Consider the following 11,375-nt stretch of genomic DNA (forward strand, 5'->3'; position numbering starts at 1 on the left):
GCAGTCTATGTAGGCTAAACTTTGGATCATTTTTCATTGCTTTGGCACAAAATGCATTCAATGACGACATCTTTCAAATTTCATGAATTCTTTTCTCACTCAAACACAACCAAAACAGGCCAATTTGCACATGTTTACATTGTCTTTTCAAAACTGTTGAACTTAAGTTCAAAACCTAACATAACACAACATTGAATAAGACAGCAATTTGCTACATTTCTACATTAATACCGTAGTGAAATATATTCCAAATCTAAAAAATTAAATACTATCAAAACAATTCGACCAACCACAGCTGATTCCCATTGTAACTGAACACCTACACAGGTGTTCGTCTTTCAATTACATTACCATCTATACAAAAGGGGACATCTTAGGAATAATGATGCACTGTAATGTAAACATGGACCCAACCAGAGATAGAGAAGTGGCTGACAGAGGAAGAAGAGTGGCTGGGAGAGGGAGAGGAGTATGTATGTGTGGTGGAAGAGGACTTGAGAGGAAGATCAAGAGCTGTAGTCTCAGATGTGATTAGGGCTGCTATGTAATAAATCACGGTCTATCAATGAGAGAGGCTGGTCTGAGAGTGCCGACAAATCTGCAACGCTCAACATTTCCGGCAAAACAACAGGTAAGATGTGCATTCTGCAAGGGAATCTGACTGAACTGCACATTACAGAAGTCAATTGAGCAAAGCCTCCAAACCCACTTGCGTGTAATTGTTTTTGTATTTCTGCTTAGGACCCAATGGTTACCTCACACAGGTGGGAGAGGTAGGACTTTCACTGCTGTGCAGGAAACTGCAATCGTTGATATGGTTATCAGAAACAATGTCATAAAACTCACAGAGATTCTGGACAAGTGTTGGCAGACAATGTAAGCATGACAACTATTTCTAAAGTCCTGAAACAACATCAAGTCAGGATGAAACAGTTGTACGCTGTCCCCTTTGAGAGGAACTCTGAACGAGTCAAGCAACCCAGGAACCAATATGTCCAGGTAAGATGACTTTAAAATACAGAACTGGTTTTGAACAAAACCAGACAGGACAGAGGCACACAATGGCATGTTTTAGGTATAACGTAAACTACCGTAATAGCCTAACTCTTATGTTGCCTTGTGGATTTATTTTAGAGAGTCATGGAGATTGAAGCCAGGCAAACACCCCACATATTCATCTTTGTGGATGAGGCTGGTTTCAACTTGTCCGAAACACGGCGGAGAGGAAGGAATGTGATTGGGAATAGAGCCACATTGGATGTCCAGGGTTGACTAGCATTGCTACTGTATCTGTATCGGTAGATGGTGTATATACAAAGTCATGAAGCATATTGCATCATGTCTGATTCATTCCTGTAACATATACTGCAGTGAATTCTAAACAGTAGAGAGGTGTCATTCTTGTTTTGTAAAGAAATTTGACAAAAGAAAACATTGTGTAATGCTACCTGTTGTTTTGTAAAGAAATTTGACAAAAGAAAACATTGTGTAATGCTACCTGTTGTTAGTGTTGTTTAGGTCATTGTTTTATGAGTGACAAAGTGTGCTTGTTGGGTGACAACCTTTGCTAGTGTTATGGAAGAATGTGTTGATTTGAGACATGTATAAAGTGTTTTGGTAGTTTTAGTGCATTTTGGATGTGAAAGGAACTGCTGTGCCAAGCTGAAAGTTGGTTAGGAGAACTGTGTGAAGAGTTTGGAAAAAGTGACCTAAGTATTGAGAAATGGGCCCAAGCGATTGTATAAAAAAATCTAAAACAATAATCTGATCTGATGTAAAGGTGCTGGGTGTTATCTCAGCGGAATAACAGAGTGGAAATAGGTTTTATTCTTTGCTTTTCCCTCTCATTCCCTGGCAGATACTTTATGCCTTTGTGGGACCCAAGACTCGCTCCCAATTGAACAAAGAGAAGGCAGGTGAAATAAGACTGCAGTCATGGCCCAACTCACTGCGTTATAACTCATCCTTAGGCGTAGGTGTATTTATCTCCCTGACTTACAGTGCCAGGCTGTGTGTGCCCTAAAGCATATTAGTCAGGTCAACCGCTGTGCCCTGTTAAGATAAATGGGGGTACTGCTGTGGAACAACTGAATAGAGAAATACAAAGAGTGCCGTGGTAACTCTAGGCTGATTCACAGCTACAGATTTGTGACGGGCCATACCTGTGTGGGATGCATTGAGCTCTCTCTCTCTCTCTCTCTCTGACGATTTTCTCTCATTCAGCAGCACGGACATTTTTTTTTCTCCACATTTTCAAACAGTACATTTATATTTTCTAATGGGGCTATACATTTGGGTGAGTTTTTTTCTCTCGCCTGAGTAGCCTTGTTTCGCTGCCAAAAATGAAATTGAAATTCAGCGAAATAACAATCCAATGTCAGATACAGGTAGCCTAGTCAAATAATTAACATCCAATCACATTAACGTTACTCTCTCACGGTAAACCTTCACTCTTGCTCAGACATTTAGAAACAAAACGACAATTTGAAAAACAAGCCACAGGAGGTTTTTGAGCGAGAATGAAGATGACTTTCGAGTAGTAAGACATGTATAAAAGCAACAGATAGCATTACTAAGAATGGGATAGAAGAGTCTTATATGGTGAGCTACCTAATGGCTAGGACAGGCAAGCCCCATGCTATTGTGGAGGACTTAATTCTTCCTGCTTCCGCGGGTATAGCTGGGACAATGCTGCTTCACATACAAGCCAGTGAATTATATGCATTACAGCTGAATGAGTCAACAGACGTGACGGGCCTGGCACAGCTCCTGGTATATGTCCGTTACGTTTATGGGGGATCTTCTGCAAACCACTGGAAACCAGGACAACAGGATGTTTTTCACCCCTGAATGATCTGAATCTAGGATTACAGGGACGCTCAAAGGTGACATAGAGAAGCACCTGAGTGAGCTGTGTGCGCAATTACTCAGGCACTTTCCCGAAACGAACGAAACATACAACTGGACTCGTTATCTCTTTCATGCCCTGCCTCCAGTCCACTTACCGATATCTGAACAAGAGCGCCTCATCGAAATTCCAATTAGCTGTTCTGTGAACATTTTATTTAATCAGAAGCCACTGTCAGATTTCTGGATTGGGCTGCGCTCAGTTTCTTGCCTTGGAAAATCGCTCTGTTAAGACACTGATGCCCTTTGCAACCATGTACCTATGTGAGAGTGGATTCCCAGCCCTCACTAGCATGAAAACTAAATACAGGCACAGACTGTGTGTTGAAAATGATTTAAGACTGAGACTCTCTCCAATACAACCAAACATTGCAGAGTTATGTGCATCCTTTCAAGCACACCCTTCTCATTAACCTGTTGTGAGTTATTGATGAACAAATAAGGTTTTATATGTAAAATGGTTAAATAAAGAGCAAAATTATTGAATATTATAATTTGTGCCCTGGTCCTATAAGGGCTCTTTGTCACTTCTCACAAGCCGGGTTGTGATAAAAACTCACACTCCTCCTTATGTTTAATAAATGTGTTGTGTGTGGCAGGTTTACCATGATGGCAGAAAAAACATCATTTGAGAGTGCGCTGACCCTGGTGCTCGAGGGGGTACGCAGATGGAGGTCAAATCAAATCAAATACAATTTTATTTGTCACATACACATGGTTAGCAGATGTTAATGCGAGTGTAGCGAAATGCTTGTGCTTCTAGTTCCGACAATGCAGTAATAACCAACAAGTAATCTAACTAACAATTCCTAAACTACTGTCTTATACACAGTGTAAGGGGATAAAGAATATGTACATAAGGATATATGAATGAGTGATGGTACAGAGCAGCATAGGCAAGATACAGTAGATGGTATCGAGTACAGTATATACATATGAGATGAGTATGTAAACAAAGTGGCATAGTTAAAGTGGCTAGTGAAACATGTATTACATTAGGATGCAGTCAATGATATAGAGTACAGTATATACGTATGCATATGAGATGAATAATGTAGGGTAAGTAACATTATATAAGGTAGCATTGTTTAAAGTGGCTAGTGATATATTTACATCATTTCCCATCAATTCCCATTATTAAAGGGGCTGGAGTTGAGTCGGTGTCAGTGTGTTGGCAGCAGCCACTCAATGTTAGTGGTGGCTGTTTAACAGTCTGATGGCCTTGAGATAGAAGCTGTTTTTCAGTCGCTCGGTCCCAGCTTTGATGCACCTGTACTGACCTCGCCTTCTGGATGATAGCGGGGTGAACAGGCAGTGGCTCGGGTGGTTGATGTCCTTGATGATCTTTATGGCCTTCCTATAACATCGGGTGGTGTAGGTGTCCTGGATGGCAGGTAGTTTGCCCCCGGTGATGCGTTGTGCAGACCTCACTACCCTCTGGAGAGCCTTACGGTTGAGGGCGGAGCAGTTGCCGTACCAGGCGGTGATACAGCCCGCCAGGATGCTCTCGATTGTGCATCTGTAGAAGTTTGTGAGTGCTTTTGGTGACAAGCCGAATTTCTTCAGCCTCCTGTGGTTGAAGAGGCACTGCTGCGCCTTCTTCACGATGCTGTCTGTGTGAGTGGACCAATTCAGTTTGTCTGTGATGTGTATGCCGAGGAACTTAAAACTTGCTACTCTCTCCACTACTCTCTTGCTACTCTCTCCACTGTTCCATCGATGTGGATAGGGGGGTGTTCCCTCTGCTGTTTCCTGAAGTCCACAATCATCTCCTTAGTTTTGTTGACGTTGAGTGTGAGGTTATTTTCCTGACACCACACTCCGAGGGCCCTCACTTCCTCCCTGTAGGCCGTCTCGTTGTTGTTGGTAATCAAGCCTACCACTGTTGTGTCATCCGCAAACTTGATGATTGAGTTGGAGGCGTGCATGGCCACGCAGTCGTGGGTGAACAGGGAGTACAGGAGAGGGCTCAGAACGCACCCTTGTGGGGCCCCAGTGTTGAGGATCAGCGGGGAGGAGATGTTGTTACCTACCCTCACCACCTGGGGGCGGCCCGTCAGGAAATCCAGTACCCAGTTGCACAGGGCGGGGTCGAGACCCAGGGTCTCGAGCTTGATGACGAGATTGGAGGGTACTATGGTGTTGAATGCCGAGCTGTAGTCGATGAACAGCATTCTCACATAGGTATTCCTCTTGTCCAGATGGGTTAGGGCAGTGTGCAGTGTGGTTGAGATTGCATCGTCTGTGGACCTATTTGGGCGGTAAGCAAATTGGAGTGGGTCTAGGGTGTCAGGTAGGGTGGAGGTGATATGGTCCTTGACTAGTCTCTCAAAGCACTTCATGATGACGGAAGTGAGTGCTACAGGGCGGTAGTCGTTTAGCTCAGTTACCTTAGCTTTCTTGGGAACAGGAACAATGGTGGCCCTCTTGAAGCATGTGGGAACAGCAGACTGGTATAGGGATTGATTGAATATGTCCGTAAACACACCAGCCAGCTGGTCTGCGCATGCTCTGAGGGCGCGGCTGGGGATGCCGTCTGGGCCTGCAGCCTTGCGAGGGTTAACACGTTTAAATGTTTTACTCACCTCGGCTGCAGTGAAGGAGAGACCGAATGTTTCCGTGGCAGGCCGTGTCAGTGGCACTGTATTGTCCTCAAAGCGGGCAAAAAAGTTATTTAGTCTGCCTGGGAGCAAGACATCCTGGTCCGTGACTGGGCTGGATTTCTTCCTGTAGTCCGTGATTGACTGTAGACCCTGCCACATGCCTCTTGTGTCTGAGCCGTTGAATTGAGATTCTACTTTGTCTCTGTACTGACGCTTAGCTTGTTTGATAGCCTTACGGAGGGAATAGCTGCACTGTTTGTATTCAGTCATGTTACCAGACACCTTGCCCTGATTAAAAGCAGTGGTTTGCGCTTTCAGTTTCACGCGAATGCTGCCATCAATCCACGGTTTCTGGTTAGGGAATGTTTTAATCGTTGCTATGGGAACGCCATCTTCAACGCACGTTCTAATGAACTCGCACACCGAATCAGCGTATTCGTCAATGTTGTTATCTGACGCAATACGAAACATGTCCCAGTCCACGTGATGGAAGCAGTCTTGGAGTGTGGAGTCAGCTTGGTCGGACCAGCGTTGGACAGACCTCAGCGTGGGAGCTTCTTGTTTTAGTTTTTGTCTGTAGGCAGGTATCAGCAAAATGGAGTCGTGGTCAGCTTTTCCGAAAGGGGGCGGGGCAGGGCCTTATATGGTCGCGGAAGTTAGAGTAACAGTGATCCAAGGTTTTTCCACCCCTGGTTGCGCAATCGATATGCTGATAAAATTTAGGGAGTCTTGTTTTCAGATTAGCCTTGTTAAAATCCCCAGCAACAATGAATGCAGCCTCCGGATAAATGGTTTCCAGTTTGCAAAGAGTTAAATAAAGTTAGTTCAGAGCCATCGATGTGTCTGCTTGGGGGGGGGGGGGGGGTATATACGGCTGTGATTATAATCGAAGAGAATTCTCTTGGTAGATAATGCGGTCTACATTTGATTGTGAGGAATTCTAAATCAGGTGAACAGAAGGATTTGAGTTCCTGTATGTTTCTTTCATCGCATCATGCCTCGTTAGCCATAAGGCATACACCCCCACCCCTCTTCTTACCAGAAAGGTGTTTGTTTCTGTCGGCGCGATGCGTGGAGAAACCCGTTGGCTGCACCGCTTCGGATAGCGTCTCTCCAGTGAGCCATGTTTCCGTGAAGCACAGAACGTTACAGTCTCTGATGTCCCTCTGGAATGCTACCCTTGCTCGGATTTCATCAACCTTGTTGTCAAGAGACTGGACATTGGCAAGAAGAATGCTAGGAAGTGGGGCACGATGTGCCCGTCTCCGTAGTCTGACCAGAAGACCGCTACGTTTCCCTCTTTTTCAGAGTCGTTCTTTTGGGTCGCAGCATGCGATCCATTCCGTTGTCCTGTTTGTAAGGCAGAACACAGGATCCGCATCGCGAAAAACATATTCTTGGTTGAATGTTTGAAGGGGTACGGGACTAAAACAAGTTTGGGAACCACTGCACTAAATGTTTCAAGGATCACCATTAAAACCCTCAGAGGTCACAAATAAACTGTGGGTAGCAGTGACCTTTACCTACACATTTCATTCCTAAATGAACTGAAGAAAAGACAAACCTAAGATCAGTATAGGGCTAAGTTGCTTATTAAGAAACATTGATATTCAGGTGTGTGTTGATCGTATCCTTTCCTTCCTGGATTTAACAGGAAATTAAAGACTGTGACAAACGAATGAAATAAAACAGTAATTTGTTGTTTTACTAACAGAGCCATTAGGTGCCATCTCTTCTCTGGTTCATGCGAAACACAGTTGGATAACAGACAGGGACAGCAATTACAGACAAAAGGTTATTCTACTCTGTGTGTTTGTTTGTGTTTGTGTTTGTGTTTGTGTTTGTGTGTCTGTCTGTCTGTCTGTCTGTCTGTCTGTCTGTCTGTCTGTCTGTCTGTCTGTCTGTCTGTCTGTCTGCGTGCGTGCCTCTGTGTGTGTTTGTCGTTGAGCACTTAATTTCAAAGAGAAGGGTGCCAGAGTTGGCCTTGATCCAGGTTAATTAAGAAACGCGAGGCGAAACCTTTACCCTTTAAAAGGAAGATGTGTGTGTGCGTGTGTGCGTGCTGCACACTTCTCCCTGTTTCTACCACTTCTTATTCCATTACAGGAAATCCTCAGGGCTACCACTGCAAATATTAATTCACAGACTCAAGTAGAAGCATATACGATGAACATATTGTATAGACACATAATTTATGTCAACCCAAGACCACTGTTTTTCTCGATACATTCATCTCTTGCAGAGGGCTTTAGTTTGTGTCATGAAGCTACCCTGGCCTGTTGACCTATAGTTCCCTGTCCCCCTCATTGCTCCTTCCCTCTGTCCTTTCCAGAGGTGGCAGGTAGCCTAGCGGTTAAGAGCGTTGGGGAAGGCAGTTAACCCATGACAACTTGCTCCCCGGGCACTGAGGATGTAGACGTGGCTTAAGGCAACCCCCCCACCCCCCCACACACATCTCTCTGATTCAGAAGGGTTGGGTTAAATGCAGAGGACACATTTTGGTTGAATACATTCAGTTGTTCAACTTACTCGGTATCCCCTTTTCCACGGCGCCAGTGTTCCTGGGAGAGTCTGAGTTCTCTGCTTGGGTTATGGAGGGGCAACAGTTAACATCCCAACAGGACAGCAATGTGAAGGCATTTCAGGGGAGAGGTGGGGTGTGTCTCGGTAGTCTGATTTGTCTTCCTCAGAAGCCTTGGATGTTTTATTCAATAGCAAATATGTGGACCACCATTGAAGGGAGATTGGGTGTCGAGATTGTTAATACAATTCTACAGGGTAGAGACATGGAGAAAGGGAGGGTGAGACAGGGTAGAGACATGGAGAAAGGGAGGGTGAGACAGGGTAGAGACATGGAGAAAGGGAGGGTGAGACAGGGTAGAGACATGGAGAAAGGGAGGGTGAGACAGGGTAGTGACATGGAGAAAGGGAGGGTGAGACAGGGTAGAGACATGGAGAAAGGGAGGGTGAGACAGGGTAGAGACATGGAGAAAGGGAGGGTGAGACAGGATAGAGACATGGAGAAAGGGAGGATGAGACAGGATAGAGACATGGAGAAAGGGAGGGTGAGACAGGGTGGAGACATGGAGAAAGGGAGGGTGAGACAGGGTAGAGACATGGAGAAAGGGAGGGTGAGACATGGAGAAAGGGAGGGTGAGACAGGGTAGAGACATGGAGAAAGGGAGGGTGAGACAGGGTAGTGACATGGAGAAAGGGAGGGTGAGACAGGGTAGAGACATGGAGAAAGGGAGGGTGAGACAGGGTAGAGACATGGATAAAGGGAGGGTGAGACAGGGTAGAGACATGGAGAAAGGGAGGGTGAGACAGGGTAGAGACATGGAGTGGGGGAACTCTGACTTTGCAGGGGAGTCCAGAGAAACTGCGCCACGCCAGTGGGGAAGAGGGGGAGGTCGTCCTGATTTTCAGCTTTGACAATGGAATCTACAGTACTGTAGCAGACTCCACTACACTCCACTACACTTCACTACACTACAGACATCCACTGCCAGAGTAGTTCAGACTCTTGCTGTTAGACAAGGAGAAAGTACAGCCATTGGAGACAGGTTTTTCACTCTAAGTCTCACATTCTATTTCTATGTCCTGCTCCCACACATCTCTGCCTCCCTTCTGTTTTGTCTCTATATATATCTCAACACTCTCACTTTCCCTCCTGGTCTTCTTCTTCCCTTATTCTCACTGACATCCTTTATATTAACTTAGCCCAGTTATACGCTATTGTCACGTCCTGAACTTAGTTCCTTTTTTTATGTCTCTATTTTAGGTTGGTCAGGGCATGAGTTGGTGTGGGGATTCTATGTTTTGTTCTATGTTTATATTTCTATGTGTTTGGCCTGGTATGGTTCCCATTTAGAGGCAGCTGTCAATCGTTGTCTCTGAGAACCATACTTAGGCAGCCTGGTTTCGCCCTTGAGTGGTGAGTAGTTGTTTTCTGTCTGAACCAGACAGAACTGTTTCCTGTTGGTCTATTTTTGTTAATTTGGTCTTAGTGTTCTGAGTTCTAATAAATATGAACATGGACACTTACCACGCTGCTTATTGGTCCGATCCTTCCTACTCCTCCTCAGACAAAGAGGACAGCCGTTACAGCTATTGGCAGACAGGCATTTAGGTAATGATGACGAGGCCTCTAACTAGCCAAAGTGAATTCATACCCACACACTTACGATTCACATCGCTGTCTCCACTGTCATTAAAATAACCTCAGACATGTCACAGTGTCCGTCTCCCTACCCATGGGTGATGGGGATATTTCTTGGTGGGTATCTCCTCCTGTCCATCTCTCAGTTCTTTCCAGTAATGGTTGAAGATGTGATGCTCAGAACAGCTCTCAACTGAGATGGAGACACGTGGTTACATAATTTGTCTTGTTTGTTTGTCTTTTACCTTTATTTAACTAGGCAAGTCAGTTTAGAAAAATATCTTATTTTCAATGATGGCCTAGGAACGGTGGGTTAACTGCCTGTTCAGGGGCAGAATGACAGATTTGTACCTTGTCAGCTCGGGGTTTGAGCTTGCAACCTTCCGGATGCTAGTCCAACGCTCTAACCACTAGGCTACCCTGCCGCCCCGCTCATTGACAGTTTATAGAGCGCATGGCTGCTCAGTTGTGTGAAAGGGGATTGACAACGTTTTAGCCCAATGGGGGAGAGCGCCAATCTAACCAATCACAACACATTCCAGTCCTTATACTGTATATGGCAAACCGTGTTCCTGAAAGTTCCATATTAGCAGAGAACATTCTGACAGTCCTCACTGATGGAATGTTTCTGATTGGACAGCATGTTGAGGAAATGGAATGAGACATGCCAAACCACCCACATTCCTCCCAACACCAATCACAGTTGTTCTATTTACAGCCACCTCGGTTCTGCTTGAGTGACAGGAGCTAGAATTCATTTCTCTCACCAATGTGTCCTCAAAAGACCACCAGCCTGTCACTAAAAAAAGAAACTCTCCAATGCACAGACCTATACAGCAGCTACTGTGACTGGTTGTATTGTGACTGGTTGCATTGTGACTGGTTGCCATTCCAACAGATTCTATCTTATTTTATTCTATTCCACTTAAATACATCCCCTGGTATCCTCTCTCTTCCTCTGTGTGAAGTGCTGTTGTTGCTTTAATGTGAGTCTTTCGAAGAGAACGGCTGCTCTCTTGTATAATAAGGTATTATATCTGTATAGTCAGAGATGTGAGCTGGTGTTTTCAAAGGCCATGAGCCTGTCAGAGGAGGGACAACAAACACTCTCCAGTACAGAGTGGAGCGGTGCTGCTTTGTGTTGAGGTCCCTGTGAAGGCCTGTGGGTCCTGGCCAACCTCTCTCCTGTGTAACAGGGTGGAAAGAGGATGACAGATGTGTCTTTGTTGAGAATGTTAATTTGTCTTCACTCTGTCAAGGTGTTTGTGTGTTTAAATCACATCTCTCTCTCTCTCTTTCTCTCTCTCATTGTGGTCTAAATGAGTCTCTTGTCTCTTCATCGCCCCACTCTGCTCCTCCTTGACATTGTTAAGGGCTGACCCCCCACTCTGACTCTACACCCCTGGGGTCTGACTGGCAGTGTTACACCCCCACCATGTGTCACCATTCTGGGCTTTACATCCGACTGTCTACCAGTCTGGGCTGGAGCCTCTCTCTAGGGCTGTCTGACTTTATCCACAGGACTCATTTTGCCTATTGCCTCTCAATCTGTCTCTCTCTTCCTCACTCTCTTTCTGTCTTTCTTCCTCACTCTCGTTCTGTCTCTCTTTTCCTCACTCTCTTTCTGTCTCTCTCTTCCTCACTCTCTTTCTGTCTCTCTCTTCCTCACTCTCTTCCTCACTCTCTTTCTGTCTCTCTTCCTCACT

Source organism: Oncorhynchus masou, chromosome 27 (genome assembly GCF_036934945.1).
Source record: "Oncorhynchus masou masou isolate Uvic2021 chromosome 27, UVic_Omas_1.1, whole genome shotgun sequence".
NCBI classification, from domain to species: Eukaryota; Metazoa; Chordata; class Actinopteri; order Salmoniformes; family Salmonidae; genus Oncorhynchus; species Oncorhynchus masou.